This window comes from Nicotiana tabacum, chromosome 9 (genome assembly GCF_000715075.1).
Source record: "Nicotiana tabacum cultivar K326 chromosome 9, ASM71507v2, whole genome shotgun sequence".
In the NCBI taxonomy this organism is placed as follows: domain Eukaryota; kingdom Viridiplantae; phylum Streptophyta; class Magnoliopsida; order Solanales; family Solanaceae; genus Nicotiana; species Nicotiana tabacum.
The window spans coordinates 21,365,882-21,386,100 of NC_134088.1; the positions used below are offsets into that span (position 1 = coordinate 21,365,882).

The following is a 20,219-nucleotide window of genomic DNA, read 5'->3' on the forward strand; positions in this document are numbered from 1 at the left end:
ATTAGAGACTAAGTCAATTAGGCATGAATCAATATTTGCAACAATTAATTCTTGAATTCAAGCAAGAACTAGGCTAAATATCACTAACCCAATCACAAATAAGTCCTTAATCAAACACTCATTAAGTATCCACACTAGGGTTGGCCCAAAACCCTAGCTAGAAATTTAGCTACTCATGAAAAATGAAGAAATACAAGAAGAAATTAAGAAATTATGCTTAATAATTGATTAAGGAAAGAAAATCTAATTTTTAGAAGCTAATCTAGTACAATATTACTCAAAACAGTAAATAAAAATGGCTCAGGTGCTCTCCCAAAACAAAACTTACCCTAAAAATGACAAAACGTTCTATTTATACTAAGTTGAAAAAATCTGACAAAAATGCCCCTGCGGAGGTTGTGCGGTCTGCACAATGAGACTTGGCTTGACAAGTTCCAGTTCCAGTTAGTAGTTTAACTTTGAAGAATTGTTACCCATTTTTGTTTGGAAGCTAAATCTAGCTATTTTGAGTTTCTTTCTCAAGTATTTATCTCAACACCCATTCTAAACTCCTTGTGGATTCGACCCCGACTCACGTTGGAATTATTATTTTAATTGGGGTGTGAATTATATATTATTTTATTATGCGAGGATTAGTGTAAAAGCACGAAAGGTGATGCCATGCAATTTTATTAATTTTATTGCTCTTTACTTAGATATTTTGAAATGTGTACTTGTCTTTGTAGTTTCGTTATTTCCTTTTGAACGAGGCTTAATCAGTATCACTTACTTTATGTTTCCGTTTTGTGCCCCTTTACCTGTGCACTTGTTATAACTTTCACTTGTCATTATTCTGTTGTTATATCTGATACATTATCTACTATTTTATTACTTCTTGATATATAACTGCACAAGTTCATTGCAGGTGTGGTGTCTTAGCCTCGTCACTACCACGTCGGGGTTAGGCTCGATACTTACTGAGTACATTAGGTCGATTTTACTCATACTACACTTCTTCACTTCGTGTGTAGACCCAGATATCGGTACCAGTAGAGTCCCGAGAGTTGCTTAGCAAATATCGGGTAGGTGATTCGAGGTAGAGCTGCATCCCGTTCGTAAGTGTAACGATCCGACCGATTATTTTATGTATTATAGCCACACTCCCCTATTTATCGCTTCTTATATACTCATTTAGAGTTATGTGACTTTTCGGGGTGGTTGGATTGGTCTCGAGGATGTTTCGGAGTGAATTAGGATACTTATTCCCAAGGTTAAAAGCTTTAGTTGAAAGAATTGACCGGAGTTTGAATTTTATGTAGACGACTCCAGAATAGATTTTAGATGGTTCCGATAGCTTTGTATTAGTGATTTTGGATTTACTAGTATGTCTGGATATTAATTTGGAGGTCCATAGGTCGTTTTGGCTTTAATTGGCGAAAGTTGAAAAGTTGAAGGTTTGTAAGGTTGAGAGGTTTGATTGGGAGTTGACTTTGTTGATAACAGACTCGCAATTTTGTTTCAGGAGTTGGAATAGGTCCGTTGTTTCATTTATGATTGGTGTGAAAAATTTGAGGTCAATCATAGTTGGTTTGATAGGTTTCGACATTTGTTTTAGAAATTGGAAATTCATTAGTTTGGTTAGGCTTGAATTGGGATGTGATTCATGATTTTGATGTTGTTTAGTGTAATTTGAGGTTTCGACTAAGTTCATTTTGTGTTTTGCGATGTGTTGGTATGCTTGGATGGGGTATCGGGGGCCACGGGTGTGATTCGAATTGAAATCAGATTGCGTTTTGGACTTAAGGAAATGCTGAAGCTTAAAGCTTCCGGTTTGATGGCACCTACGTGGTTTTGGCCGTAGGTGCGAGACCACAGAAGTGGTCCTGGGGTCGTAGAAGCGGTTATGGTTGACACTGAGTAGATGCGCAATACCAAGGAAATATTCTACACCTGCGACCTTGCAGGTTCGGGCAGCTGGTCGTAGAAGCGAAACTGGGCATGTGAGGCTAGAGTCGCACAAGCAGAGACTTCTCCGCATGTGTGGAAGCGCAGGAGAGAAGGAAGGACCGCAGCAGCGGTCCCGCAGGTGCGCATGAGGGGTCGCATGTGCGCTTGGTCTGGTATTAAGTGGATTCCGCTGAAGCGAACCCTTTGACTGCAGAAGCGGTTCCGTAGAATCGGAAAAAAGAGGTGCAGGTGCGATATCGCCGAGCAATGTCATAAATCGAAAGGTTTACTTGTTTTTCTCATTTTTGGACTTGTGAAGCTCGGCTAGGGGCGATTGTTGGGGAGGTTTCCACCTAGATTGAAGAGGTAAGTGACTTTTAATCAATCTAAGTTAGAATTTGAGAATTTTTGGACTATGTATTGGAGAGTGAGATTTGGGGATTTGATGGTCGATTTGTGGTTAGAATTGGATGATTTCAGTATGGTTGGACTCGTTATTGAATGGGTATTCAGAATTTGTTAATTTTGTCAGGTTCCTATGAGTGGTCCCAGGGCTGACTTTTAGATTTTTGGTTAAAGACCTTATCTTTATATTTTGGAATTATTTCCTATAGCTATTATTGATGGAATTAAGTTACTTTGGTTAGATTCGAGTTGTTCGGAGGCCGATTCGCGTGGCAAAGGGTATGTTGGAGCATTGAGTTGCGCACTTTGAGGTAAGTAATATTTCTAAACCTGGAATTGAGGGTATTTACCCCCGGAAAAAGTGTTATTTGTATTGTGTTGGGATGACACACAAGCTAGGTGACGGGCGTGTAGGTGTGCACTGTGGTAAACATGATGCGGGTTGATTATTGTACTGAGTTGCTATGAAGTCTTGTTCTATCTGTGTAATTCCTACTTGTTAGAGTAATTGAGTTGTGATTCATGCTAGAAATCATGTTTAGGCTATGTGCTTATTCGATTAAGACCTAATGAGGTTATTTATGTTGTTTTGAGTTATCCGCTTTAACTATAATTATATACTCAGTCATGATTGTTAATTTGTATATCATATCTCAGTCTCTGTTATTATGCATCGTTGTATCACATGTTATTATCGTTTAGGTTGAACGATATGAAATTTGTGAGCCCTTAAGACTTGGGAGATTAATGACTGAGGTGGGCCTGAAAGCCTGGTTGTGAGTGTTATTGTAGATTGGGCTGAACACCGCAGCAGGCATTATTAGCTTATTTATTATTGTGGATCAAGTTGCATACCACAACATGCCTTATAGGCTTTATATTAGCGCTTGAGCAGGATCCGCCCCTCCAGAGTGTGACATATCAGGAGTGAGCGCAGACACAATTTATATTATATACACGAGCTTTGGTGAGGGGCATTGATGTCAGGCACCCGTACAGTGCTGAGTGATTGTGTGTGTGGTTTGTGTGAGCATTTGGCAGACAGATTGAGTTGTGTGAGTACTTGAGAATACCACCGTGAAATCATACATGTTACATATATATTGACATGTAGGCATAGAGATGTACCATTCCTCATGGTGGCTGTACTTGACATATTCGTATCAGTGTTGGGCTTTAATTGTTGAACCTGAAAGTATGTCTAATTTCCTGTAACCTGAACGAGCTGATTTTGAAAATTAATGTGAGTTGTTTATTGTTACTGCCATTATTATATCTGTATTGTCATTTTATTTTATTCAGACTGCCATCTTCTGAGCTTGTCACTGATTTTAGCCCAAGGTTAGTTCTTTTACTCACTGAGTATATGAGATTTGTTGTACTCATACTCCACTCTGCATTTCATGTGCAGATCCAGGTACATCGAGACGTGATGACTGCTAGATCTGTGCTAGGATCTGCTTGGAGATTTCGAGGTAGCTGATATGACGTCCGCATACCTTGAAACTCTTTCCTATTATTTTTTTAAGTACTGTTCTATTACTCAGACAATTGTACTAGAGTTTAGGTTTATGCTGAAACTTAGTAGTACTCATGTACTCGTTGACACAAGGTTTTGAGATGGTTGTAGTAGTGTTTCAGTTTCTTTTATTAGATATTTATGTTATTTCCACCCTTGAGTTTATTAAACCATATTTTATCCAAATGTTTAGTTGTTATGTGAATTTTTGGCTTGCCTAGCAAGTGTGTTGGGCGCCATCACGACAAGTTGGGATTTAGGGTCGTGACAACAGGCCTGGAGTCATTTTCTTATTTCTATGGTATTGTTTCCATTTTTCTCAAATAGTGTTGTATTTCTTTTAGAACAGTATATATAGAAAACTAAAGAAGCTCATGTACTTGTGACTCCACATCTTGGGAGGGTTGAACGCTAGTAAGGGTTTTAGACTTATCTTGTTCACTTTCGAGTTTCTTTTACTTTTCTTATTATCTTGTTGATTAGTCAATTGTTGCTATTATTTCGTTATTTTTTGCCGTGGCTTGTCTAGCAAGCGGTGTTAGGCACTATTATGATCCCGATCGGTTAGAAATTAGGATCGTGACATTAGTAGATACTTTTAATTAGCTAATTCAGTGATCTCTCTCATAAACATTAATGATTAGACATCAGAGTGAGCTCAACTCCCTAACATCGAGTTATATCTTACAAGGAATGTGTTGGAAGTTTGGATTTTGGGAAAATTGTTATACACAGCTCGATGATCTTAATGATATTATGAGATAGTATATTATTCCTTGCATTTCACTAAAAATTCTAGTCCCTTACCTTATCTTTTTCCGTAAGATGGGAAGTAAATCAGCAATACTTTCTTTTCTATAAGCTAGTTAATTATGATACTAATCTAATATGGATGCATGTAATATAGAATTTAAAGACCTCTGGTCATTTTTAGCATTATAAATTAATAGGATGCTCTCAGTAGAATTGATAGACCCAACTCTGAAAATTAATTGTTCTATAAACATGGCTATCAAGAGTGTTTCAGTTCTTCTTTTCACACTCCTTATACTTTCTATAGGTACTCTTGTTCGTACCTTTTAATATCTCAATGTTATTTGATATTTTATTTTTAATTGTTTTATGTAATAGATCTTTTGTTTGCACAAAAAATGTGCTTACTTGTGCTGCTCTCAATTTTTTGTAATTCAATTGATACTAAAACGCAGGAATTGATATTCATTTAGAGCAAAAATTTCTTTATTCAAAGGGCTGAGAGATGTTTTATATTATTCAAGCACAAGATCATTCAAATAATAAGACTTTTTAAGACATTTTAAACATTAGTTAGTAAAAATACATATGTGTCTATTTACATATATAATATATTGTTGTTGTTTTGTAGGTTGCAAGAATATAGCTGATGCAGCAAAGTGTTGCATGGATCACCCAGAACTTGGTTCATGTGTACCTGGTGTAGATGATAGTCCAGAAAATGATGGCAAATGTTGGACGTTCTGTGTCAGTGACTGTGAGCTCGGAGGAGCTTGCAAATTAGAGGGAAATAAGCATGTTTGTCACTGCAAATGTGCTTAGCTTAATTTCTACATAAAAAGAAAAATATGAAAGATGGAAATTCAAATGATTCATTACAAATATATTTTCTGATGGATTTATTCTAATGTATGTTTTAATTTAATAAAATTTAGTGGTTTCTTTTCAAATAAATATATATGCTCGCTGGATTTTATTTTCAAGTCCAAGTTATTCTAATTCGTATATTTTACAACTGGAGCCAGGTAAGATCTAGTTATAAGAGTCAGATCCATTTGGTCCAGTGTAAACATATATAAAGGAAAAAAAAAATTAAAATCTATTGCATATAGACCCTTTGCGTTCCTTTTAACTCTATCTTGTCAAGTGCATATAGACTCTTTGGATTTAGAATTTTAATTTTACGAGTTTAATATTTACGTTCTTACCTTATACATATATATTCCATGTCGAAAACGCTGAGTTGATAGGTTGAATCCAGTAAGTAATTATACTCTCCATTTGCGAGTACTAGATCCTATAATATGCTTTTGATTCTCAAAAATGAGGTTTAACATTCAACATAATTTGGATCCTATGGTGGATCAGTGATAGTGTGGTTATTTATTTTACTAAATACTCCCTCCGTTTCAATTTATGTGAAACCATTTGACTGAGCACGGAATTTAAGAAAAGAGAGAAGACTTTTGAACTTGTGGTGTAAAATGCTGAAAATAGCATTGGTACGGACTAAAAAGGAAATATGTTCACATAAATTGAAACGGAGGGAGTATATATTTTGCTCGATGATGAGATTTGCGACCAATTTAATTAATTTGGATTCTTGTAGATGCCTAGAGTAGTACTCCATCTGTTTCAATTTATGTGACATATTTTTCTAATTAATCCATTTAAAAAAGAATGACATATATCTATATTTAAAGTTTTCTTCAATTTATCTCTTTTACCCTTAATGAGAAGCTTTTTGTGACGATCCAATAGGTCGTTTTGAGTACAAGCTCCTTTCTTGTGTTTCGAGATCTCGTGGAGCTTATTTTGATGATTTATGACTTACATGCGTGACATGTATCATTTTCCGGAAAGTTTACACGTGAAATTTTAAAGAAAAAGTGATTTTTAACTTAAATGAGGCTAGAGTTGACCATGATCAACATTTTAAGTAAACGACCCCGGATCGATGTTTTGACGATTTCGATAAGTTCATATGATATTTTTGGACTTTTACGCATATTCGGTTAGGGTCCCAGGTGATTCGAGCGTATTTCGGCGCATTATATAAAAATTGGCAAAAGTTGACTTTAAGTTGGAATTTTTCGTTTTAATGATTGATTCTTGATATTTGATGTTATTTTGATGATTTGAGTTAGTGAGCGAGTTTTTATGATGTTGTTACACTTGTGTGCATGTTAGGATTGGAGCTTGAGGGGGGCTCATGTGAGTTCTTCTCACGACCCAAATTGATGGGCCGCGACGGGCACCCGGTACCTTACTCAACCGAGTACAAACGTAACATATCTTTCTTATTACATCATCATATACACGTGGCATACGGGTCTAATATGCCAACATGATCATTTATAAACTCAAAACATAGGCCGATAAGGCCGTACAATCCTTCACGTACACGACATATGTCTAAGAGTACATAATTGTCATAAAGGTCGGGACATGGCCCCGTCATACTAATCAGTATATGTCCTAATCATACTGACCACATAAGCAACTCCGGAGAAAATGGAGCGCACCAACACCTTCCGCTGAACTGATAGCCTACTTGGAGGACTATCAACCTGTCTATCAGGACCTGCATGCATGAAACACAACGTCCCCAGGCAAAAGGGATGTCAGTACAAATAATATACCGAGTATGTAAGGAATAAAAATCAGTAAATAATAGACATAAGAGAAACATGGAGTAAAAGATTCGACATGTAAGTCTAAATAGTTCGGTGAAACATTAATATTTACAATGTCATGCATATGCGTATAATATCATATCATGCTTAGGTATATGAGTTCGTAACACCATCAAGCCTCTGAGGGCATCCCATCATATCATCTCGGCCACTGTGGGCAATTCATCATCGTATACCAGCTGATTAGGTGGTGGTGCGTATATAAAGCCATAACCTTTTTTCATATCCCATATACATATAATATACGCGTATATAACGCCATCTGGTCATGAGTCAATATACATGTATAAATGCATGAAATGCATAAGAAATACGTTAATGAGATTTTCTCGGAATGTCATAAAAATAATATGCCTGTCGGATAAATTTTATCAAATATATATTTTTCTAAGACCCATGAATAAAAGATTTAATAATAATTCACAGGGGGAATCAAGAATAAAGACACCCCTAATATTCTATGAATAGAGTCATTTATGGAAATTGTGCATTTGCTCGTTTTGTTCGTGTCGTATAGATCATGCCAAAAGGAAAGAAGGGATAGCCTTAACATACCTGAGTTGATTCTCTTGACAATCCTCTAACACCCGTTAATTGCGACAAAATACGCAACAAGTCGTATAAAAATCTTGAAGCAATCACGTTACTATGCAAAGAAAATCTTGGCCGAAACCTTTCCTTAAGACCTTAGCAACAACGTTGCTATTTGGAAAGTGAATTAACGTTGCTATGTTCCTTGGATTAGAAAGTGATTAGAATTGTAACCTTTCTATGTGCTTGGCTGAAAGTCTCTTAAGAGACTAGAAAGTGACTTGAATTAGGAAGTTATCTTTAACTCTTAGGTAGGCCCACATTTCAAAGGCTTTGGTGTCACATAAATCATTTAAATATGCCACCTCCCAATCTTCTTTATGAGTCATTAAAGGTTAAAGGGGTGCTGCCACGTTAATGGGGTTCAAACTTTATCCAAAATCATCATTAATTAACCACTAATCTCTTGGTTAACTTAATAATCTCCCACAATCCAATATTTAACCAATTACCCATATAATTAGAAATTATCTCAAATTACTTAAAATACTACTCACTTTTAACACACTTTGTACACCTTACTATTATGGCCATGTGGTACCTTGTATGGTACTAGTCCATAAATACCGGGTATTTTAGCTCGGGTCGTATTTTATTCCAAAATATCAAATTCTTCGATTTGCTTACCCTCTCACCTTCATGAATTTACTCGTCACTTTCTTGAAATAACATAATGCTTATAATCTCCAAATAATCTCATTCCCGAACTTACGTCGATTAGCTTACGACGAAACATTAACATACAAAAATGCGGGATGTGACATCTCATTTTCGAGCTTATATCAATTTACTTATGGCGTACTTTTACATACGAAAATATGGGGTGTAATATTATTCCCTCCTTTGGAACATTCGTCCTCAAATGTTGACTGATGCACTTATCATTCTCATAACCCATAGCTCTTGCGAATAGTTTAATACTCTCCTTACTATCTAAGCAATTGTTCTGTGAATAATCCCAAAGGCCAGGGCATTCCCCCCTTTAGACCTCTTTCTCATACCACGACTTGTGGTCGGACTGTTGCTACCTTCTATCATGTAGCATGTACAACTCTGACCTTGTAAGTGCGCCTATGCGACTCTTCGCTCCTTTTCCCTCCGGGATTTAGCCAATCTCTAGGCCTCACTTTGTAAACATATATAGAATTATGACAAGTTGTCCCTCTGGGCACCTATGGGTATACTGAAGTTCTTTGCTCGGTACTTTGTTGAACATACGAATATTGTTATACCTTATTACATCGCTCCGTTTATCCATCCATTTGACTTTACTTCATCTAGGTAGGTCATACTATACTGTAACTCTTAGTTCGATTTATCGTTACTGAGGTCTGCTACCAAACTCCAGGTTACTTTCGTTGCTTATCCCATATGCATAAATCTAAGTCCTTTAATGCTTCTTCACTACTGTTCATCTTAAGAATGACGGGATAATCTCATCTCATACTTCATAACTTTTATCCATCCATTGTTGATTCACCTCAATATTGATCTATAATCTACCGCTGGTAACTTGACCTTCTATGTAATACTGCCGCTAGGGCTCACGTCTCATCGGAGAACATTTGAAATGATTAGACTGATCCACCTGGGGCGATACCATGCTTTCATAACCGTATTTCATAGCATCACGATGTGATTCACCTTATGTGGGTATTTTAATCCTGTACAATTCATGAAATCAGATTATTACTCAATCGTAGGCTCAAACTTCATCCTTTATCTATCACAATTACACCCTCATTCTAGTACCAGGGTATTATTCCATCTCTTCTAGATGCTATTAGTCTTGACTCCTTTGAGTTCATTCAGGCTATACCGAGCTTTCTATATCTTAGAGAAATTATCAGCTCTCTTGTTTTCATGGGCTTAATCTTGAGGACTTATCCATTCTCGTCACCTTCTCCCCCGCCCTTTCTTATCCTTACTCATGTCTTCCTAAAACCTTGTCGCTTTACCATACTTTAGCTTACGACCTACACATGTCTATTTATACTACTCACAACCTTTCTTCAACTTGCTTGCATCATAGGTTTCCTTATGTCATCCTGGAACATCAAGCGAGACATCACATCATCTCTAATTCTTCTTTACTCTCTTAATTAGACCCCTCGATACCATAGGTTGGAAGATATACCACTGACGACGCCGCTACCATTCCTGGATACTGAATCCTAGTGCTTCTAACGTTCTATCTGTAGTATGGATTATTCACAACCTTCTGCATTTGAGTATCTCGTACGTTGTTCACCTTTACCTTGCCTACCTTAAAGTATCACATCATATTTTATATCTCTTTCATAACCCCCTTCCACATAGGTATAATTCACATCCACAACTTGAAGCTCTCTTATAATACATGCACCTCTGGTGCATACACAATCTGGCGGTAGCTCCATACTGACTTTTTATGAGGCTGATACTCTTCTAACTGGTTTTATTGTAGAGCCGTCATAGAATATGATTGTTGTACTATCTCTCTTGTACCTCTGATATTAAGAGTGATTCTGCTACGTTCTCAATCATTATTTCTATAATTCTCTGGGTCCAATAATCAGACTCCTGATTTACTTAGTTGATTAAAATCTTTAGTTTCCTCTTCCTTCTGATCAGCCTCTATGTAGGCTTAAGCTATCTTTTGATCTGCGGATCCTGGTATTAGTTATTACTCTAGCATTTCATGGGCGCTATGGAATATCCATGATACTATCTTCTGATAATTCAATCCTTTGTCTATGCCCTAGGCTCAATTCTTTCTTTTAACTTATACCGGAGTCTTCTACGGCTGTATGAATGTCAACATACATGTTGCATGGATGATACTCCTAAATCTTGAGTGCGTTCATAACGTAACTAACTCTGGATCATTGATCGAATAATTCCTTTCGTTCCATCTCACCTTTCTTTAAATGTAAGCAATTACTTTTCCTGGTCTTACATGCATACTTAGCTTATCTTAGTTCCCACGCATGTCAGAATTTTGTGCAATTCATATGGTCTCGAATATTACTTTTGGTTTCATTTCCCACTCATTAGCCATGCTAGGTGCCACTTCTTTATGGAGAGCATACAATGTTGTTGTGAGACTATTGTTACAAGACCATTTCCTTTTTTGGTCACTGTGCTTAGGTTGAAGCCTTCTTCCTTATTTTCCTCAGCTTGTCTTTCATTGTAGTACTTAGGGAGGATCCTCTGATTCTTGTAAAGTTGTGAGCTTATCACATCGTATACCCGATGGAATTTTTTATGTCCTTCCTCGTCTATATTACCCGTAGTTACTTATTTCCACGACCTTGTGCTTGTAGGGTTGCTTCTGAACTGAAGTTTTGACTGTCTTCTAAGTGAGACTATCTTTTATTTCCATAACATTCATACGATACCTTTAACTACCCCAACTCTTATCTGAATATTTCTCAAGTATTACGATGACATTACTGCGAGGCTGAATTCCCCATGTTGGGGTTCACTATGTTCGTCTTGCACAATCTGTTGATTTGTCTGTGTCCTCTTTTTTAGCCATAACTAGGCTCTTCCTGGATCAACTCCTAACAACTCGTTGGCCCATTCTCATACCTGTAGGCTTGGAATAAGTGCAATCTCATCCCTTTTTCATCATTGTTTTGCATTCTTCCTTTACCATTCCATAATTACTAGAATCACTTAATTCTGACTTAATGCCACAACACTCCACATCCCCCCTTTAGGGGAGTACTAAGAGTTGGAGCCACTAGGATCTACCTATAGATATTTTACCTCTTCATCTTTGGTGTCTTTTCACATCATCGATGACCCTTACTCCCCTTGCGGCAATCCTTCTGTATCAAGGATAACAAAATTCCTTATTCGCGAGCTTGAAACTTAGTATAACTAGCACATACAGTCCATTAAGCTTAACGTTTCTCACATTGCTTGCTTTAGGGAAGCATCTTCCTGAATGACCATTCTCTGAATTTCTCATGAATCTTCTTTTGTTGTCCACTCTATTATCGCCGGAATGAAATCTGTAATTCTCAAGATGCTGACTATTATCCAATCACTCAGTCCCTAATTCATGTTTAGTTTATCTTTTTCACCAGCCCATACCGATTTCTTGAAATGAGGATATGACTTTATGGCCTATACGCTTTTGTTGTCTCAAGGCCTGACACCTCTCGTCTTTTCCTTCACTTGACTATTGACGATCTACCGTTGTCATCCATGTATCACATCTTACTCATAACGCTTCATTAAATCTCTTCTTATTTCTCGCAAACATTTATGTCTATCACTTTATTCTGAAAACTCGAACAAGACATTCTTTTGCTTTTAGCTCCCCTTGCTCCATCTACTGGCTCTTTGGATTGCCTAACATTCTTTCTCCACTAGGGACAGGAGCTACACTAAAGTAATAATTATCCCTTCAAGGCTTCCAGTTCCTATCTTTGTAGTATTCATATCTAGCTGTACTATTTAAGAGTGCACCCTCTGGGTGTTTCACAAAGAGATCTATTAGCACACTTGCAATATCCTTCGGAAATGTCAGCTAACGCTAATAATCCATCCACCATTTTGGGTTACCCTAACCCCAGCTAGATACTGGCATCCTGCCTTCTCTTATACTAATTTTGTTAGCCCTCATAGGGCATAAATGAGATGGGTGTGGCCAATTGTATATACCACTGTTTTTGTTGAAGGTAACTCAAAAGGCTTATATTCCTCTGCGATAATCTTCATTAGCTGGGTAGCTCGTACCCTTTTTAATCTTGCTTCTTTTACTTGCTGAAACTTGTATCTACCTTCCGATTCTCTTATTTATTTTTACCATAAGAGTGGATAGATATTTTTGCCTTAGGGATCCTTATCAAGAAGTTTTACACATCTCAGTACACTCATGATCTGCTGAAGACCTCACATTTACTCATCATAAGCATCATGAAAAATTGAGTTCCTCTGACTCAACTCTTCCACAACTATATCTCTTACCAACCATCTTTATAGATGTAGGCATCATCGAATTATGAATAAGATAGAGTTTAGGAAAATGAGTTCTTACAACTGAGCTCTACCACACGATCTAGAGTAAGAAGAAAGAGTGACAGTCCTAAATGCCCTGTAGCCTCTTGCTTATAAGTGTGGTGCACAACACATCCATAAACAAGACTCTACTAGACACGACTTGTAGACTCCCTACGACAGATTTGCTCTGATACCACTTTTTTCATGACCCAAACTGATGGGCCGTGACGGGCACCCAGTACCTTACTCAACCGAGTACCAACATAACGTATCTTTCTTATTACATCATCATATACACGTGACATACGGGCCTAATAGGCCAACATGATCATTTCGAAACTCAAAACATAGGCCGACAAGGCCGTACAATCCTTCACGTACACGACATATATCTACAAACCTCTAAGAGTACATAATTGTCATAAAGGTCGGGACGGGGCCCCGCCATACTAATCAGTACATGTCCTAATCATACCGACCACATAAGAAACTCCGGAGCAAATGGAGCGCACCAACACCTTCCACTGTGCTGATAGCCTACTTGGAGGACTCTCAACCTGTCTATCAGGACCTGCGAGCATGAACTGCAGTGTCCCCAAGCAAAAGGGACGTCAGTACAAATAATGTAACGAGTATGTAAGGAATGAAAATCAGTAAATAATAGACATGAGAGAAACATGGAGTAAAAGACTCGACATGTAAGTCTAAATAGCTCGGTGAAACATTAATATTTACAATGTCATGCATATGCGTATATTGTCATACCATGCTTAGGTATATGCATTCGTAACATCATCAAGCCTCTGAGGGTAGCCCATCATATCTTCTCGGCCACTATGGGCAATTCATCATCGTATACCAGCTGATCAGGGAATAAGAAATACGTTAATAAGATTTTCTCTAAATGTCATAAAAATAATATGCATGTCGGATAAGTTTTATCAAATACGTATTTTTCTGAGACCCGTGAATAGAAGATATAATAATAATTCACATGGGGAATCAAGAATATAGACACCCCTAATATTTATATAAATAGAGTCATTTATGAAAATTGTGCATTTGGTTGTTTCGTTCATGTCGTATAGTTCATGCCAAAAGGAAAGAAGGGATAGCCTTAACATACCTGAGTCGATTCTCTTGACAATCCTCTAACATCCGTTAATTGCGACAAAACACATAACAAGTCGTATGAAAAGCTTGAAGCAATCACATTGTTATGCAAAGAAAATATTGGCCGAAACCTTTCCTTATGAACTTAGCAACAACGTTGCTATTTGGAAAGTGAATTAACATTGCTATGTTCCTCGGATTAGAAAGTGATTTGAATTGTAACCTTTCTATGTGCTTGGCTGAAAGTCTCTTAAGAGACTAGAAAGTGACTTGAATTAGGAAGTTATCTTTAACTCTTAGGTAGGCCCACATTTCCAAGGCTTTGGTGTCACATAAATCATTTAAATGTGCAACCTTCCAATCTTCTTTATGAGTCATTAAAGGTTAAAGGGGTGCTGCCACGTTAATGGGGTTCAAACTTTATCCAAAATCATCATTAATTAACCACTACTCTCTTGGTTAACTTAATAATCTCCCAAAATCCAATAATTATCAAATTACCAATATAATTAGGAATTACCTCAAATTACTTAAAATACTACTCACTTTTAACACACTTTGTACCCCTTACTATTATGGCCATGTGGTATCTTGTATGGTACTAGTCCATAAATATCGGATATTTTAGCTCGGGTAGTATTTTATCCCAAAATGTGAAACTTCGACAAAATTCATTTTCTTCGATTTGCTTACCCTCTCACCTTCACGAATTTACTCGTCACTTGTTTGAAATAGCATAATGCTTATAATCTCCAAATAATCTCATTCCCGAACTTACGTCGAATAGCTTACGATAAAATGTTAATGTACGAAAATGCAGGATGTGACATATCATTTTCGAGCATATAAAAATTTACTTATGGCGTACGTTTACGTACAAAACATGGTGTGTAACAGTTCCAGATGAGTTTTGGAGTGTTTTGGTATAGTTGAGCATCAACTATTGTTGGTGTAGCCAGCAGATCTCACATTTGCGAGCATCGATTTTGTGATTAAGGGATCGCATTTGCAAAGGTTGCTGGGATTGGGAAACTTCTTATTTGCAAAGAAGGAGCCGCATTTGCAAAGGCTGGGTAACCGCAATTGCGGCTGGTGTGTCACATTTGCGACTCCGCAATTGCGAACCTGCAAGCTTGGTAAAAGTTGGATTAATTAGGACTTATCTTATTTTACACCATTTTTTTAACCCTAAACTCTCTAGAGGCAATTTTTAAATAGTATTTTCTTCCCAAATTCATTGGTACGCAGGTTTAACTAGTTTTCAATCAGATTCAATTACTTCTTCATGAATCTTAACATCATTTCTATTAGTTGTAAGATAGAAAATAGGAGTTTTAGGTAGAATTTAGGAAGTTTATACAAATTGGGTTTTAGACCTCGAATTGAGATCGGATTTTGAAACAAATCACATAACCGGGCCCAGGGGTGAATGAGCAATCGAGATTTGGTCTGAATCTCTAATTTCGACCATGTGGGCTCATGGTTGACTTTTTAAATTTAGTTAAAGATTGAACCTTTTTCATTTGTGGGTAGTTTCTAAAGCTTATTTTGGATTATCTAAATGATATTTGACTAGATTCGGTTGGTTTTGAGGCTTGTTCTAAAGGAAATGTCGTGGTTCATTGTTGATTTGATTCCGGAGAGAGGTAAGTATCATGGTGAACTTTGACTTGAAAGAATTAGGACTTATTTGGTCTATTTGATACTTGATTTGTGTGTAGGGATGATGTATATGCTAGGTCACGTCGGTATATATGTTGTCATGAGTTAAGCATGCGGGGCAGGCTACTTAGTTACACAATTTCCATTATTACTATGCATTCATTAATTCCATGTTGTCATTCATTCCGTGTTTTTATTTCTACTTGCCTTTACCTATTAGATTCATGCCTTCCTTCGTTACATGTTTCAATTTGCTATATGTTCCCATGTAGCCATGCCTTCATTTATTGTTCCTTTATTTGCTTATTTCTCTTATATGTTGTTAGTTCGCCGCTTTTACTTATCTTACGCATTTACCTATTTATTTGCCTTACTCGTTCCTATTTCACTGTGAATTGTTGTATTGGATTGTCTTAGAGTAATAATACCTTTTGGTTCCTTTTACATACATTGTGAGATACGCCGTAGTTGTCTGTAGTATTATCATGATGTTTGGGATGGGGTTGCACATCCCAATAATTTTTGGTATGATATTTGGGATAGGGTTTCATGTCGCAACAGTTTTGTTATGATATTTGAAATGGGGTTGCACGTCACAATGGATATTAATATTATATATGAGACTGTTTCGCACTACAACGGTATTGGTATGTATAAATATGGGGATCGGGTTGCGCGCCGCATCGAAGAAGATATATAATATGATTTTTCTTGGCTATTGGTTCTGTATCGGTATTGTGTTGTGAATTTGAGCATAGATGATATTCGGGGGCCCTCTATTCTGCTATTGTTTTTACTTATAGTCATACATGTTTATAGTCAGTGCCTTGTTATAGCCTCGTCACTACTTCTGTCATGACCCAACTCCCACTATAGGCCATAATGGCACCCAACGTCGCTGTTAGGCAAGCCAACGGTAAACTATTCATTTTATTACTTTTAAGATCATGAATTTTATTTAATAAAGAAACAAAGTATAGAAGGACGTGGTGATATAAAGCATAAAAAAACATAAGAGTGCAATGGTGATATTATTAGGAAAAAATCATAAACATCTACTAGAAATTTCAAAAAATAGGTGTCACAAGTGCACGAGCAATCTAGTAGAATATACAAACCACTACAACTATTGTCTGAAATGAAATAGACAGAAATATAAAATGCAACCGGAAGGAGACTTCGGGTGCTGCAGATCGGAGCATGGGGGAACAGTTCACCATTAAGTCTCTGGGTAATATTGATGTGCGCCCCAACACCTGCACATTTTGTGCATAAGTGTAGCATGAGTATGTAAATCAACGTGTACCTAGTAAGTATCTATCTAGTCTAACCTCAAAGAAGTAGTGACAAGGGGTTGACATCGACACTTACTAGTGGTTAATAAATAAAGTACACAGATTATAAATGGGCATGAAATACAACAATAACAATGGAATTCTCACGACTCAAAATCCAATAGTCATGATGGCACCTAACCCAACCCGCTAGGTAAGCCAATTAACAACTATACAATTTAATGAGATTTATTGAGACAGATGAATGATAAAGTGATGAGGTTTAACATTCAACATAATCTGGATCCTACGGTGGATCGGTGTTAGTGTGGTTATTTATTTTACTAAAGATATATTTTGCTCAACAAAAGACTAATGAGATTTGCGACCAATTTAATTAATTTGGATTCGTGTAGATGCCTAGAGTAGTACTCCATGTGTTTTAATTTATGTGACACATTTTTCTTATTAATCCATTCAAAAAAGAAAATAACATGTTTCTATATTTGAATTTTTCTTCAATTTTTCTTTTTTTTCCTTAATGAGAAGCTTTTTGTGATGATACGATAAGTCATTTTGAGTACTAGCTCCTTGTTCTATGTTCCAAGATCTCTCGTACCTTAATTTGATGATTTATTACTTGCGTGGGTGGTCCGTGTACTTTTCTAGAAAGCTTACATGTGCAATTTTAAAGAAAAAAGTGATATTTTTAGACTTGTAGGCACGTTTGGTTAGGGTCCCGGGTGATCCGAGCGCATTTTGGTGCATTATGTGAAAATTGGCAAAAGTTTAGTTTTAGGTTTTGATTATCGATTCTTGATGTTTGATACTATTTTGATGATATTTGTTAGTTTGTATGATGTTATTACACTCATGTGCATGTTTGGATTGGAGTCCGAGGTGCTCGAGTGAGTTCCAAGTGAGTATTGGTATAGCTGAGCATCATTTGTTGCTGGTGTAGCCTACAGATCTCACATTTCCGAGGTCTAGATCGCATTTGCGAACATCGCTTTGGCATTTTTGCGAAGGTTGTTGGGATTAGGGCACTTCGCATTTGTGAAGTCTGGGTAATCGCAATTGCGGCTGGTGTGTCGCATATGCGACTCCGGCCAACTTGGGGTAGCTTTGCAAACGCAAAGCTTAGTTCTCATTTTCGGAGTGTGTGACCTTCGCAAATGCGAAGGATTTTTCGCACTTGCGACATTTCATAGGCTCAAGCACTAATCACAATTGCGATAAGTGGTTAGCATTTTCGAGCATCGCAATTGCGAATAAGAGTTCGCAATTGCGATGCCTGCAGTTGGGTAAAAGTTGGGAATATCGGGACTTAGCTTATTTTACATAATGTTTTAACCCTAAGCTATCTAGAGGCAATTTGTGAAGAGGAGTTTTTTCCAAATTCATCGGTAAACAACTTTAACTAGTCTTCATTCAATTCCAATTACTTTTTCATGAATCTTAACATCAAATCTATGAATTTCAAGGTAAAAAATAGGGGAATTTAGGAATTTAGTACAAATTTAGATTTAGACCTCGAATTGAGGTCGGATGTTGAAGCAAAACACATAATCGGGCTTGGGAGTAAATGGATAATCGGGATTTGGTTCAAATCTCGAATTTTGATGATGTGGGCCGAGGGTTGACGTTTGTTGACCTTTTTAATTTAGTTAAAGAATGAACCTTTTACATTTGTAGGTAGTTTCTAAAGCTTGTTTTGGATTATTTGAATGATATTTGACTAGATTCCAACATGATTCATCTTCATAAAGAATTGCAAGACCATTGGGAAGCTATTGCCAAATTGACCACAACCATGACTCAACTCGCTAAGGCTCAACTTCATCAAACCCAAGCTCCTAAGCAAGTTTATGCTATGGAGGGAGTGAATGTCTTGGCCAATAAGAAGAGGACTAAAGGTCCACAATTTCAATCCCGGGTGGATATTTATGCACATGAATGATGATGGTAGCTATGACCAAGATGACTCTTATCAAGAGAAAGAAAAAGAGGTAAACCTTTTGAACAATTACCAAGGGCAACAAAGTAATTTTTAAGGCTCCAATCAAAATCAATGGCATTCTCAAAATAAACAAGGCAATTGGGGTTCTAACAATCAAGGTAATTGGCATAACAACAACCAAGGGGATCGGGGAGGCAATAATCAAGAAAATTGGGGAAATAATAATAATCATGCAAATCAGAGTTGAGGTTTCTAAAGACCTCCAATGTAACAAGTCAGTACCCAATAGTCTAGCCTCACCCAGTTTCTAAAGACTCCCAATGAATCAACTTAGCCTTTTCCAAAGCATCTCGAACCAAGTCAGTACCCAATAGCCTAGCCTCACCCGGCTCGAACCAATGAACCAGAGACTGACACCGCCTCCCATACATGGCCTCATATGGAGCCATATGAATACTCAATTGGTAGCTATTGTTGTAGGTACAATCTTCTAGCGGCAGAAACATATCCTAAGAACCCCCAAAATCCATGACACAAGCACGTAAAATATTCTCCAATATCTGAATGGTGCGCTTCGACTGTCTGTCCGTCTGAGGGTGGAATGCTTTACTCAACTCAACCCGTGTGCCCAACTCTCATTGCACTGCTCTCTAAAACTGCGGTGTGAACTGTGTGCCCTGATCTGAAATAATGGACACGGGCACACTGTGAAGGCGAACAATCTCGCGTATATAGATCTCAGCCAACTGCTTCGAAGGATATGTAGTCCTAAATGGAATGAAATGCGCGTACTTAGCCAACTGATCCATAATCACCAAAATAACATCAAACTTCTTCAAGGTCCATGGGAGCCCAATTACGAATTCCATGGTAACTCACTCCTATTTGCACTCGGGAATTTCAAGTATCTGAAGCAACCCACCTAACATATGGTGCTCATACTTCACTTGCTAACAATTTAGGCACTCAGCTACATACTCCACTATGTCTTTGTTCATTATCCTCCACCAATAGTGCTGCCTCAAATCCTGGTATATCTTAGCGACAACCGGATGAATGGAATATCGCAAACTGTGGGCCTCCTCAAGTATCAACTCACATAGCCCATCCACATTGGGCACACAAATCCGACCCTACATTCGCAACACCCCAACATCTCCAATAGAAACCTCCTTGGTATCACCGTGCTGAACCATGTCCTTAATGTTAAGAAAATGGGGGTCATCATACCGACACTCTCTAATGCGATCATATAAGGAAGATCGAGAAACTATACAAGCTAGAACCCGACTAGGCTCTGAAATATCTAACCTTATGAAGTGATT

The 20,219-nt window shown here is 37.4% G+C and overlaps 1 long non-coding RNA gene across 1 annotated transcript; it reads left to right on the forward strand.

The window, feature by feature from the left end:
- The first annotated feature begins 4,833 nt into the window (after positions 1–4,833).
- Positions 4,834–5,557, forward strand: LOC107785115 (uncharacterized). Its single transcript, XR_012695133.1, has 2 exons — positions 4,834–4,910; positions 5,235–5,557. It is a non-coding gene; the product is annotated as an uncharacterized LOC107785115 (long non-coding RNA).
- The last annotated feature ends 14,662 nt before the right edge of the window (positions 5,558–20,219 follow it).